Source organism: Protomyctophum parallelum (genome assembly GCF_964188405.1).
Source record: "Protomyctophum parallelum genome assembly, chromosome: 20".
NCBI lineage: Eukaryota > Metazoa > Chordata > Actinopteri > Myctophiformes > Myctophidae > Protomyctophum > Protomyctophum parallelum.
In genome coordinates, this window is record NC_139718.1 from 1,441,371 (window position 1) to 1,452,287 (window position 10,917).

Below are 10,917 nucleotides of genomic sequence, written 5' to 3' on the forward strand. Positions count from 1 at the left end.
ATAAGGTCTATAATCTATAATCTATAATCTATAAACCATGTCTCCACTCTATAAGGTCTATAATCTATAATCTATAAACCATGTCTCCACTCTATAAGGTCTATAATCTATAATCTATAATCTATAAACCATGTCTCCACTCTATAAGGTCTATAATCTATAATCTATAATCTATAAACCATGTCTCCACTCTATAAGGTCTATAATCTATAATCTATAATCTATAAACCATGTCTCCACTCTATAAGGTCTATAATCTATAATCTATAAACCATGTCTCCACTCTATAAGGTCTATAATCTATAATCTATAAACCATGTCTCCACTCTATAAGGTCTATAATCTATAATCTATAAACCATGTCTCCACTCTATAAGGTCTATAATCTATAATCTATAATCTATAAACCATGTCTCCACTCTATAAGGTCTATAATCTATAATCTATAAACCATGTCTCCACTCTATAAGGTCTATAATCTATAATCTATAATCTATAAACCATGTCTCCACTCTATAAGGTCTATAATCTATAATCTATAATCTATAAACCATGTCTCCACTCTATAAGGTCTATAATCTATAATCTATAATCTATAAACCATGTCTCCACTCTATAAGGTCTATAATCTATAATCTATAATCTATAAACCATGTCTCCACTCTATAAGGTCTATAATCTATAATCTATAAACCATGTCTCCACTCTATAAGGTCTATAATCTATAATCTATAAACCATGTCTCCACTCTATAAGGTCTATAATCTATAATCTATAATCTATAAACCATGTCTCCACTCTATAAGGTCTATAATCTATAATCTATAATCTATAAACCATGTCTCCACTCTATAAGGTCTATAATCTATAATCTATAAACCATGTCTCCACTCTATAAGGTCTATAATCTATAATCTATAATCTATAAACCATGTCTCCACTCTATAAGGTCTATAATCTATAATCTATAATCTATAAACCATGTCTCCACTCTATAAGGTCTATAATCTATAATCTATAAACCATGTCTCCACTCTATAAGGTCTATAATCTATAATCTATAATCTATAAACCATGTCTCCACTCTATAAGGTCTATAATCTATAATCTATAATCTATAAACCATGTCTCCACTCTATAAGGTCTATAATCTATAATATATAATCTATAAACCATGTCTCCACTCTATAAGGTCTATAATCTATAATCTATAAACCATGTCTCCACTCTATAAGGTCTATAATCTATAATCTATAATCTATAAACCATGTCTCCACTCTATAAGGTCTATAATCTATAATCTATAATCTATAAACCATGTCTCCACTCTATAAGGTCTATAATCTATAATCTATAAACCATGTCTCCACTCTATAAGGTCTATAATCTATAATCTATAATCTATAAACCATGTCTCCACTCTATAAGGTCTATAATCTATAATCTATAATCTATAAACCATGTCTCCACTCTATAAGGTCTATAATCTATAATCTATAATCTATAAACCATGTCTCCACTCTATAAGGTCTATAATCTATAATCTATAATCTATAAACCATGTCTCCACTCTATAAGGTCTATAATCTATAATCTATAATCTATAAACCATGTCTCCACTCTATAAGGTCTATAATCTATAATCTATAATCTATAAACCATGTCTCCACTCTATAAGGTCTATAATCTATAATCTATAATCTATAAACCATGTCTCCACTCTATAAGGTCTATAATCTATAATCTATAATCTATAAACCATGTCTCCACTCTATAAGGTCTATAATCTATAATCTATAATCTATAAACCATGTCTCCACTCTATAAGGTCTATAATCTATAATCTATAATCTATAAACCATGTCTCCACTCTATAAGGTCTATAATCTATAATCTATAATCTATAAACCATGTCTCCACTCTATAAGGTCTATAATCTATAATCTATAATCTATAAACCATGTCTCCACTCTATAAGGTCTATAATCTATAATCTATAATCTATAAACCATGTCTCCACTCTATAAGGTCTATAATCTATAATCTATAATCTATAAACCATGTCTCCACTCTATAAGGTCTATAATCTATAATCTATAATCTATAAACCATGTCTCCACTCTATAAGGTCTATAATCTATAATCTATAAACCATGTCTCCACTCTATAAGGTCTATAATCTATAATCTATAAACCATGTCTCCACTCTATAAGGTCTATAATCTATAATCTATAAACCATGTCTCCACTCTATAAGGTCTATAATCTATAATCTATAATCTATAAACCATGTCTCCACTCTATAAGGTCTATAATCTATAATCTATAAACCATGTCTCCACTCTATAAGGTCTATAATCTATAATCTATAATCTATAAACCATGTCTCCACTCTATAAGGTCTATAATCTATAATCTATAAACCATGTCTCCACTCTATAAGGTCTATAATCTATAATCTATAATCTATAAACCATGTCTCCACTCTATAAGGTCTATAATCTATAATCTATAATCTATAAACCATGTCTCCACTCTATAAGGTCTATAATCTATAATCTATAATCTATAAACCATGTCTCCACTCTATAAGGTCTATAATCTATAATCTATAAACCATGTCTCCACTCTATAAGGTCTATAATCTATAATCTCAACTCTATAAACCATGTCTCCACTCTATAAGGTCTATAATCTATAATCTATAATCTATAAACCATGTCTCCACTCTATAAGGTCTATAATCTATAATCTATAATCTATAAACCATGTCTCCACTCTATAAGGTCTATAATCTATAATCTATAATCTATAAACCATGTCTCCACTCTATAAGGTCTATAATCTATAATCTATAATCTATAAACCATGTCTCCACTCTATAAGGTCTATAATCTATAATCTATAATCTATAAACCATGTCTCCACTCTATAAGGTCTATAATCTATAATCTATAATCTATAAACCATGTCTCCACTCTATAAGGTCTATAATCTATAATCTATAAACCATGTCTCCACTCTATAAGGTCTATAATCTATAATCTATAATCTATAAACCATGTCTCCACTCTATAAGGTCTATAATCTATAATCTATAATCTATAAACCATGTCTCCACTCTATAAGGTCTATAATCTATAATCTATAAACCATGTCTCCACTCTATAAGGTCTATAATCTATAATCTATAATCTATAAACCATGTCTCCACTCTATAAGGTCTATAATCTATAATCTATAATCTATAAACCATGTCTCCACTCTATAAGGTCTATAATCTATAATCTATAAACCATGTCTCCACTCTATAAGGTCTATAATCTATAATCTATAAACCATGTCTCCACTCTATAAGGTCTATAATCTATAATCTATAATCTATAAACCATGTCTCCACTCTATAAGGTCTATAATCTATAATCTATAATCTATAAACCATGTCTCCACTCTATAAGGTCTATAATCTATAATCTATAAACCATGTCTCCACTCTATAAGGTCTATAATCTATAATCTATAATCTATAAACCATGTCTCCACTCTATAAAGTCTATAATCTATAATCTATAATCTATAAACCATGTCTCCACTCTATAAGGTCTATAATCTATAATCTATAAACCATGTCTCCACTCTATAAGGTCTATAATCTATAATCTATAATCTATAAACCATGTCTCCACTCTATAAGGTCTATAATCTATAATCTATAATCTATAAACCATGTCTCCACTCTATAAGGTCTATAATCTATAATCTATAATCTATAAACCATGTCTCCACTCTATAAGGTCTATAATCTATAATCTATAATCTATAAACCATGTCTCCACTCTATAAGGTCTATAATCTATAATCTATAATCTATAAACCATGTCTCCACTCTATAAGGTCTATAATCTATAATCTATAATCTATAAACCATGTCTCCACTCTATAAGGTCTATAATCTATAATCTATAATCTATAAACCATGTCTCCACTCTATAAAGTCTATAATCTATAATCTATAATCTATAAACCATGTCTCCACTCTATAAGGTCTATAATCTATAATCTATAAACCATGTCTCCACTCTATAAGGTCTATAATCTATAATCTATAATCTATAAACCATGTCTCCACTCTATAAGGTCTATAATCTATAATCTATAATCTATAAACCATGTCTCCACTCTATAAGGTCTATAATCTATAATCTATAATCTATAAACCATGTCTCCACTCTATAAGGTCTATAATCTATAATCTATAATCTATAAACCATGTCTCCACTCTATAAGGTCTATAATCTATAATCTATAATCTATAAACCATGTCTCCACTCTATAAGGTCTATAATCTATAATCTATAATCTATAAACCATGTCTCCACTCTATAAGGTCTATAATCTATAATCTATAATCTATAAACCATGTCTCCACTCTATAAGGTCTATAATCTATAATCTATAATCTATAAACCATGTCTCCACTCTATAAGGTCTATAATCTATAATCTATAATCTATAAACCATGTCTCCACTCTATAAGGTCTATAATCTATAATCTATAATCTATAAACCATGTCTCCACTCTATAAGGTCTATAATCTATAATCTATAATCTATAAACCATGTCTCCACTCTATAAGGTCTATAATCTATAATCTATAATCTATAAACCATGTCTCCACTCTATAAGGTCTATAATCTATAATCTATAATCTATAAACCATGTCTCCACTCTATAAGGTCTATAATCTATAATCTATAATCTCAACTCTATAAGCCATGTCTCCACAACCGCTGGGTCAAACCATAGACTGTAAAAAATATGGACAAAGCGTTCTCCGGGTCTAACATGAACGTAGAATGAAGCCTGTTATTCCTGCACTGTAAGTCGCCATCTTTCTAGATCCGTTTGGTACCAGCTGGCCATTGGCTGGCTCCGTTTTGGACCAGCTGGTCATTGGCTGCCCAGACAACGAGGCGGGACTTCCCCCCCTTCTTCTCCGTTGGTTTTTATTTTGACTCGAGTGGGAGGGGAATCCCGATCATAGACTGTAACGGTAGCCACGCCCCTCAGAACATACGCAATGTTTTTTTTCTTTATGGTCATTTTTTTAATTAATGGGACCATAATTTTCCAAAAAGAATATTATGACATTAGAAATGAGACTTTAAACTAGTGACTGGAAGAAGAAAGTATTCATGACCATGTTTATTAAGGTAATACAGTCTAGGTGAAGTTGGGCCAAAATACATGGGCCTCTATGGAGCTATGGGGCTTTTTGGGTCCGGTCCAGCGCCACAACAGGCCATTATATGTGGCCTGTTAATATCTGGCTGACTGCCCCCCTGGGTCAAACTGAACAATGTCAATTTGAAGCTACGATTCCCTGCTTTCACGAGACATGAAAATGAATAAATAATCTGATCACAGGCTCTCGTTCACGGTGTGTCACATTTTAACAAGCATTGCCAGTAGAACTTTATTTGTATTAGTTTATTTGGACGGGACAGAGTATATTAATGATTAATATATTATGAATTAATTAATGTGACATATACAGAGTATATTAATGTGACACATACAGAGTATATTAATGATTAATATATTATGAATGAATTAATGTGACATCTACAGAGTATATTAATGTGACACATACAGAGTATATTAATGATTAATATATTATGAATTAATTAATGTGACATCTACAGAGTATATTAATGAACAACAAGTGACAGATAACAAGCGAGCAGGAGATAATGACTGGCTGCAACATGGAAAAGGTTCTACTTTTACTGTGACAAACTGTGCTGACCAGTGTCTCTTACTTTAAAAATGTTCGTCGACTAACTTTGTTTCACTGACGATAACTTATTAATGGAAAGTAAATGAAAACTAAGCTATGATGACTAAAACTAGATCCAGTATAATTCATTTTACACTTGGTTGCATGCTGAAAATAGATCCACAAGCCCACAACGCGTCGCGCTGCGAGCCTGCGACGTGTTGTGGGCTTGTAGATTGGCTGTAAAATCAGTCATTACAACGACATCAAGGCCCTCACTCAAACACATTTTAGTCGACTGAATCAACTAAATTGTGACTAAAACTAAATGAAAACTATTCAAGAGACACCGATTAAAACTAAAATAGAAATTAGCTGGCAAAAAAAACAACACTATTATAGTGCTGACTGTCCAAGATGACACATTTCTGTTGCTTGCCAATCAAGTTGCCAGGTTTTGTCTAATAAGTAACGACAACGTTATTCATGGGGTTTAAAAACAATACTTTATTTAACCCTCTAAAATGAAATTACGTCATCATAGGGCAGGGGCGGGGGGACAAACCTACAAAGTCATTCTCTAGTTTAGAAGCTGTGTGCGCTCCTTGTATATAGTCAGGACTGCTGCTGCTCGTTTTGTCCACTTGAGGGCGCCACAGCCCACAATAGAAACGAGAGGAGCTTCCTATTGGCATGGGAAAACATACTTTTACATTACCGTCTGTCATTAATTAATGTATCACTTCATAATTATGTCTGTGATTGATTAATTTGTAACTGCAGCTGCTGAGCAGTTATAATGTATATTAATTGAGCAGTTATAATGTATATTAATTGGAACAGTGAAAAACCGCCGCTGTGCAATTTTCTATATGTCTGATTAATGTGGCACTGTAGCCTGCATGAGCTTAAAGGACCACTTCACCACTTTTCAACCTATCTTCATATAATAGGTCTTCACTAAAAATCATGATAAAATGGCACGATTGTTTTCCACTCAGTCTGTGTCTCATAGGAGGGCTGTGGGCAGATTTGTTTTTAAACAAGATTTATTTTACAAAAATGTTTAGGTTTTCATTATCGTGAGAACGATGGCTTCCATTTTCGCATTGCAACTTTTCAGGACTAGAAAGCCTGCAGTTTCTATTAGCTTGTATTCCCCATCGATGATGTCACTGGAAGACGGTTTCTGAACTGCCCACAGCCCTCCTATGAGACACAGACCGAGTAGGAAAAAACTGTGCCATTTCTTTCATGATTATTAGTGAGGACCTAGTATATGAAGATATGTTGAAAAGTGGTGAAGTGGTCCTTTAAGTTGTTACAACATTGTTTGTCTAGGTAGGAGGCAGTGTTGTTTTTATCGACTAAAACTAAGACGAAAAATGTTTGTCTACTACCTTTTTTCACCGACGAAAACTAAATGGAAACTAAATGAAAACTAAGCTATGATGACTAAAACCCATTTAGGCCTGGGAAAAAAGTCTCCTAAATCCTGACAGCTTTCTGAAATAACCTCATGTTTCTATAGGCCTATATCACTCAATATTTCAAGGACCCCAAAAATGAGACCCCCCCCCATCTGAAAATATGTTGTTCCAGGGACCCCCCCCCCCCCCCCAGAAGCAAATATTTGAGTTAAAAACCTTCGTTCTGAAAAATATATATTCAAAATTTGAGGCACATTTTCACGATTTAAAAAAAAATAGCTCAAAAGCATGACGTAATGCTAACACCAAAGGGGTTCCCGCCCCAAAATGGGTTAAACGCCATTGACCATAAAGAGACAATATGACGTAATGAGGTCACATTATGACGTAACTGTTGGTACAGTGCTGTCGCCTCACAGTCAGAAGGTCGTGGGTTCGATTCCCGCTGGACGCTGTGGGCGTCGTCGTCTATAGCGAGGACTCTCTGGTCATCTTTTCAGTGGTGTCCAGTTTTGGGCAGTTTTTTCCACACCTGTGCCGTTTCGGCAACCCCACACACACACACACACACACACACAGACACACACACACACACACACACACACACACACACACACACACAGACAGACACACACACACACACACACACACACACACACAGACACACACACACACACACACACACACACAGACACACACACACACAGACAGACACAGACACACACACACACACACACACACACACACAGACACACACACACACAGACACAGACACACACACACACACACACACACACACACACACACACACACACACACACACACACACACACACACACAGACGGAGAGGATTGGTCAACATGGTCAGCGTGGCTTTACTCTGTGACCTGTCTGACCCTTCATGTTTACCCGTCTGTCTGATCGACCACTCGTGTTTACCTGTCTGTCTGGACTGACTGACCATTGACGCAGCACATGCAGCATGACCTGTGTGTGTGTGTGTGTGTGTGTGTGTGTGTGTGTGTGTGTGTGTGTGTGTGTGTGTGTGTGTGTGTGTGTGTGTGTGTGTGTGTGTGTGTGTGTGCGTGTGCGTGTGTGAGAGAGATAATGTAATGCACATTTGGAAAGCTTTGAAAGCGAGATTACAGGTTCTACCTTCTAAACCTAATCTCTCCATCTGCTTTCCAGGCAATCCTGCTCCTCGCTGTATCCATCATGGCCATGAACAAACAGCTGAAACCATGTCCCACATCTTAGACCAGGGTACCCCAATAGGCGGCCCGCGGGCAATTTGCGGCCCACAGAGCGCCCCCTTGTGGCCCATATAAATGGCATTAAATGGGGGTCAGTAGCCTATGCATGTCAAACTGGGCATCCTTTTCAAATGGGGTCTTGCCCTGAAAATGAATTTTCAGGGCAAGACCTCGACCTCGCAGACTCGGCCCCCAGCCTGGTACGCTAGTCAAAATATGGCCCTTGAGGAAAATTAATTGGGGAACCCTGTCTTAGACGGTTGCCATGTTTACGGGGGCCTCTACATATAAGTATAGGCATGACAGAATAGTGGATTTGATATCGAGAGACATCTCTTCCATTTTAGCCAGGTATACTGCTCAGTTTCAGCCATTATAGGAAGCCGCTCAATTTGGAGGAGGCGTTGGGCGTTTGGGGGGGCCAGCGGTGGCCGAACGGTTTGCGGAGCGGTCTTGATATCGGAAGGTCGCTATAGTTCGTATCCCCGGACCGGCACGTTAAAATTACCACCGCTGAAGTGCCCTTGGACAAGGCATTGAACCTCTACCATGAAATGTTCTATGAGCAGGGCCTGGCTGTAAACAAGTTCTTGAGCTTAGTCCAGTTACCCTGGGTAAACATAGTACCTTTCCTTTCCTTAGTCCAGTTACCCTGGGTAAACATAGTACCTTTCCTTTATTCATGATTTATGTCTGCTGCCCTGTGTCCGACATGTCAGCTGTACTGTATGTAACGATGCTGTCCTGTGGCCGACATGTCAGCTGTACTGTATGTAACGATGCTGTCCTGTGTCTGACATGTCAGCTGTACTGTATGTAACGATGCTGTCCTGTGTCCGACATGTCAGCTGTACTGTATGTAACGATGCTGTCCTGTGTCTGACATGTCAGCTGTACTGTATGTAACGATGCTGTCCTGTGTCTGACATGTCAGCTGTACTGTATGTAACCATGCTGTCCTGTGTCCCACATGTCAGCTGTACTGTACTGTATGTAACGATGCTGTCCTGTGTCTGACATGTCAGCTGTACTGTATGTAACGATGCTGTCCTGTGTCTGACATGTCAGCTGTACTGTATGTAACGATGCTGTCCTGTGTCCCACATGTCAGCTGTACTGTATGTAACGATGCTGCCCTGTGTCCCACATGTCAGCTGTCTCTACTGTATGTAACGATGCTGTCCTGTGTCCCACATGTCAGCTGTCTCTACTGTATGTAACGATGCTGTAATGGAGGTCTAGGCCTCAACAGTCTGTTGGTGAAAGTCTTAGAAAGAGTTTCCTCCCCCTCTTTGATGTGTGTGTGTTAAACAGGGACCATTGTGAGCTCAGAGGGTAACATGAGGACATGGGGGGGGGGGGGGGGGGGGGTTTATGATTCCGTACAGATCCTGTTTACGATCAGCCAATTGGAAACGCACACGCACGCACCAGCGTGTGAGTTTGGAGCTTATAGACCTATATTACCCCAACCTCCATCCTATAATAGACCTATCCCAAGCCCCTCCCCCCAAGCTGCTATGGCCCAATCACAGCTAAGAATAACATGGGTTAGACAACCCTCTCCACCAATAGTTTTCCTATATGACAAAACATTGTTTTAACCCATTTTGGTGTTAGCATCATGTCGTGCTTTAGCTATTTAAAAATAGCAGATCTACAAGCTCATAGCGCGCCACGAGCTTGTAGGTCTGCTATTTTTTTGAAAAATCGATTTATAGAATCTGATCTCAGGTCAGAATGGTAAACTGTCAGGATGTAGAAGTCAATGCCTTGCTCAAGGGCACTTCAGCGGTGGTCATTTTAACGTGCCGGTCCGGGGATACGAACTCTAGCGACCTTCACGATATCAAGACCGCTCCGCTAACCGTTCGGCCACCGCTGCATCAATTCATGCATAACTTCCGGGTTTGATGATGATGATGTCACGCGCATAATTTATACCCTCTATAGATTAATGTAATCGTCCTCATATTTCGATGAGGGCTTAATTGGGTCTCCTTATTTGACCGTACGTCAAACTTCTACACCTACGACCTATACAGACACCTACGACCTACACCTACGACCTATACAGACACACTTCTACACCTATGACCTATACAGACACACTTCTACACCTATGACCTATACAGACACACTTCTACACCTATGACCTATACAGACACACTTCTACACCTATGACCTATACAGACACACTTCTACACCTATGACCTATACAGACACACTTCTACACCTACGACCTATACAGACACACTTCTACACCTATGACCTATACAGACACACTTCTACACCTATGACCTATACAGACACACTTCTACACCTATGACCTATACAGACACACTTCTACACCTATGACCTATACAGACACACTTCTACACCTACGACCTATACAGACACACTTCTACACCTATGACCTATACAGACACACTTCTACACCTACGACCTATACAG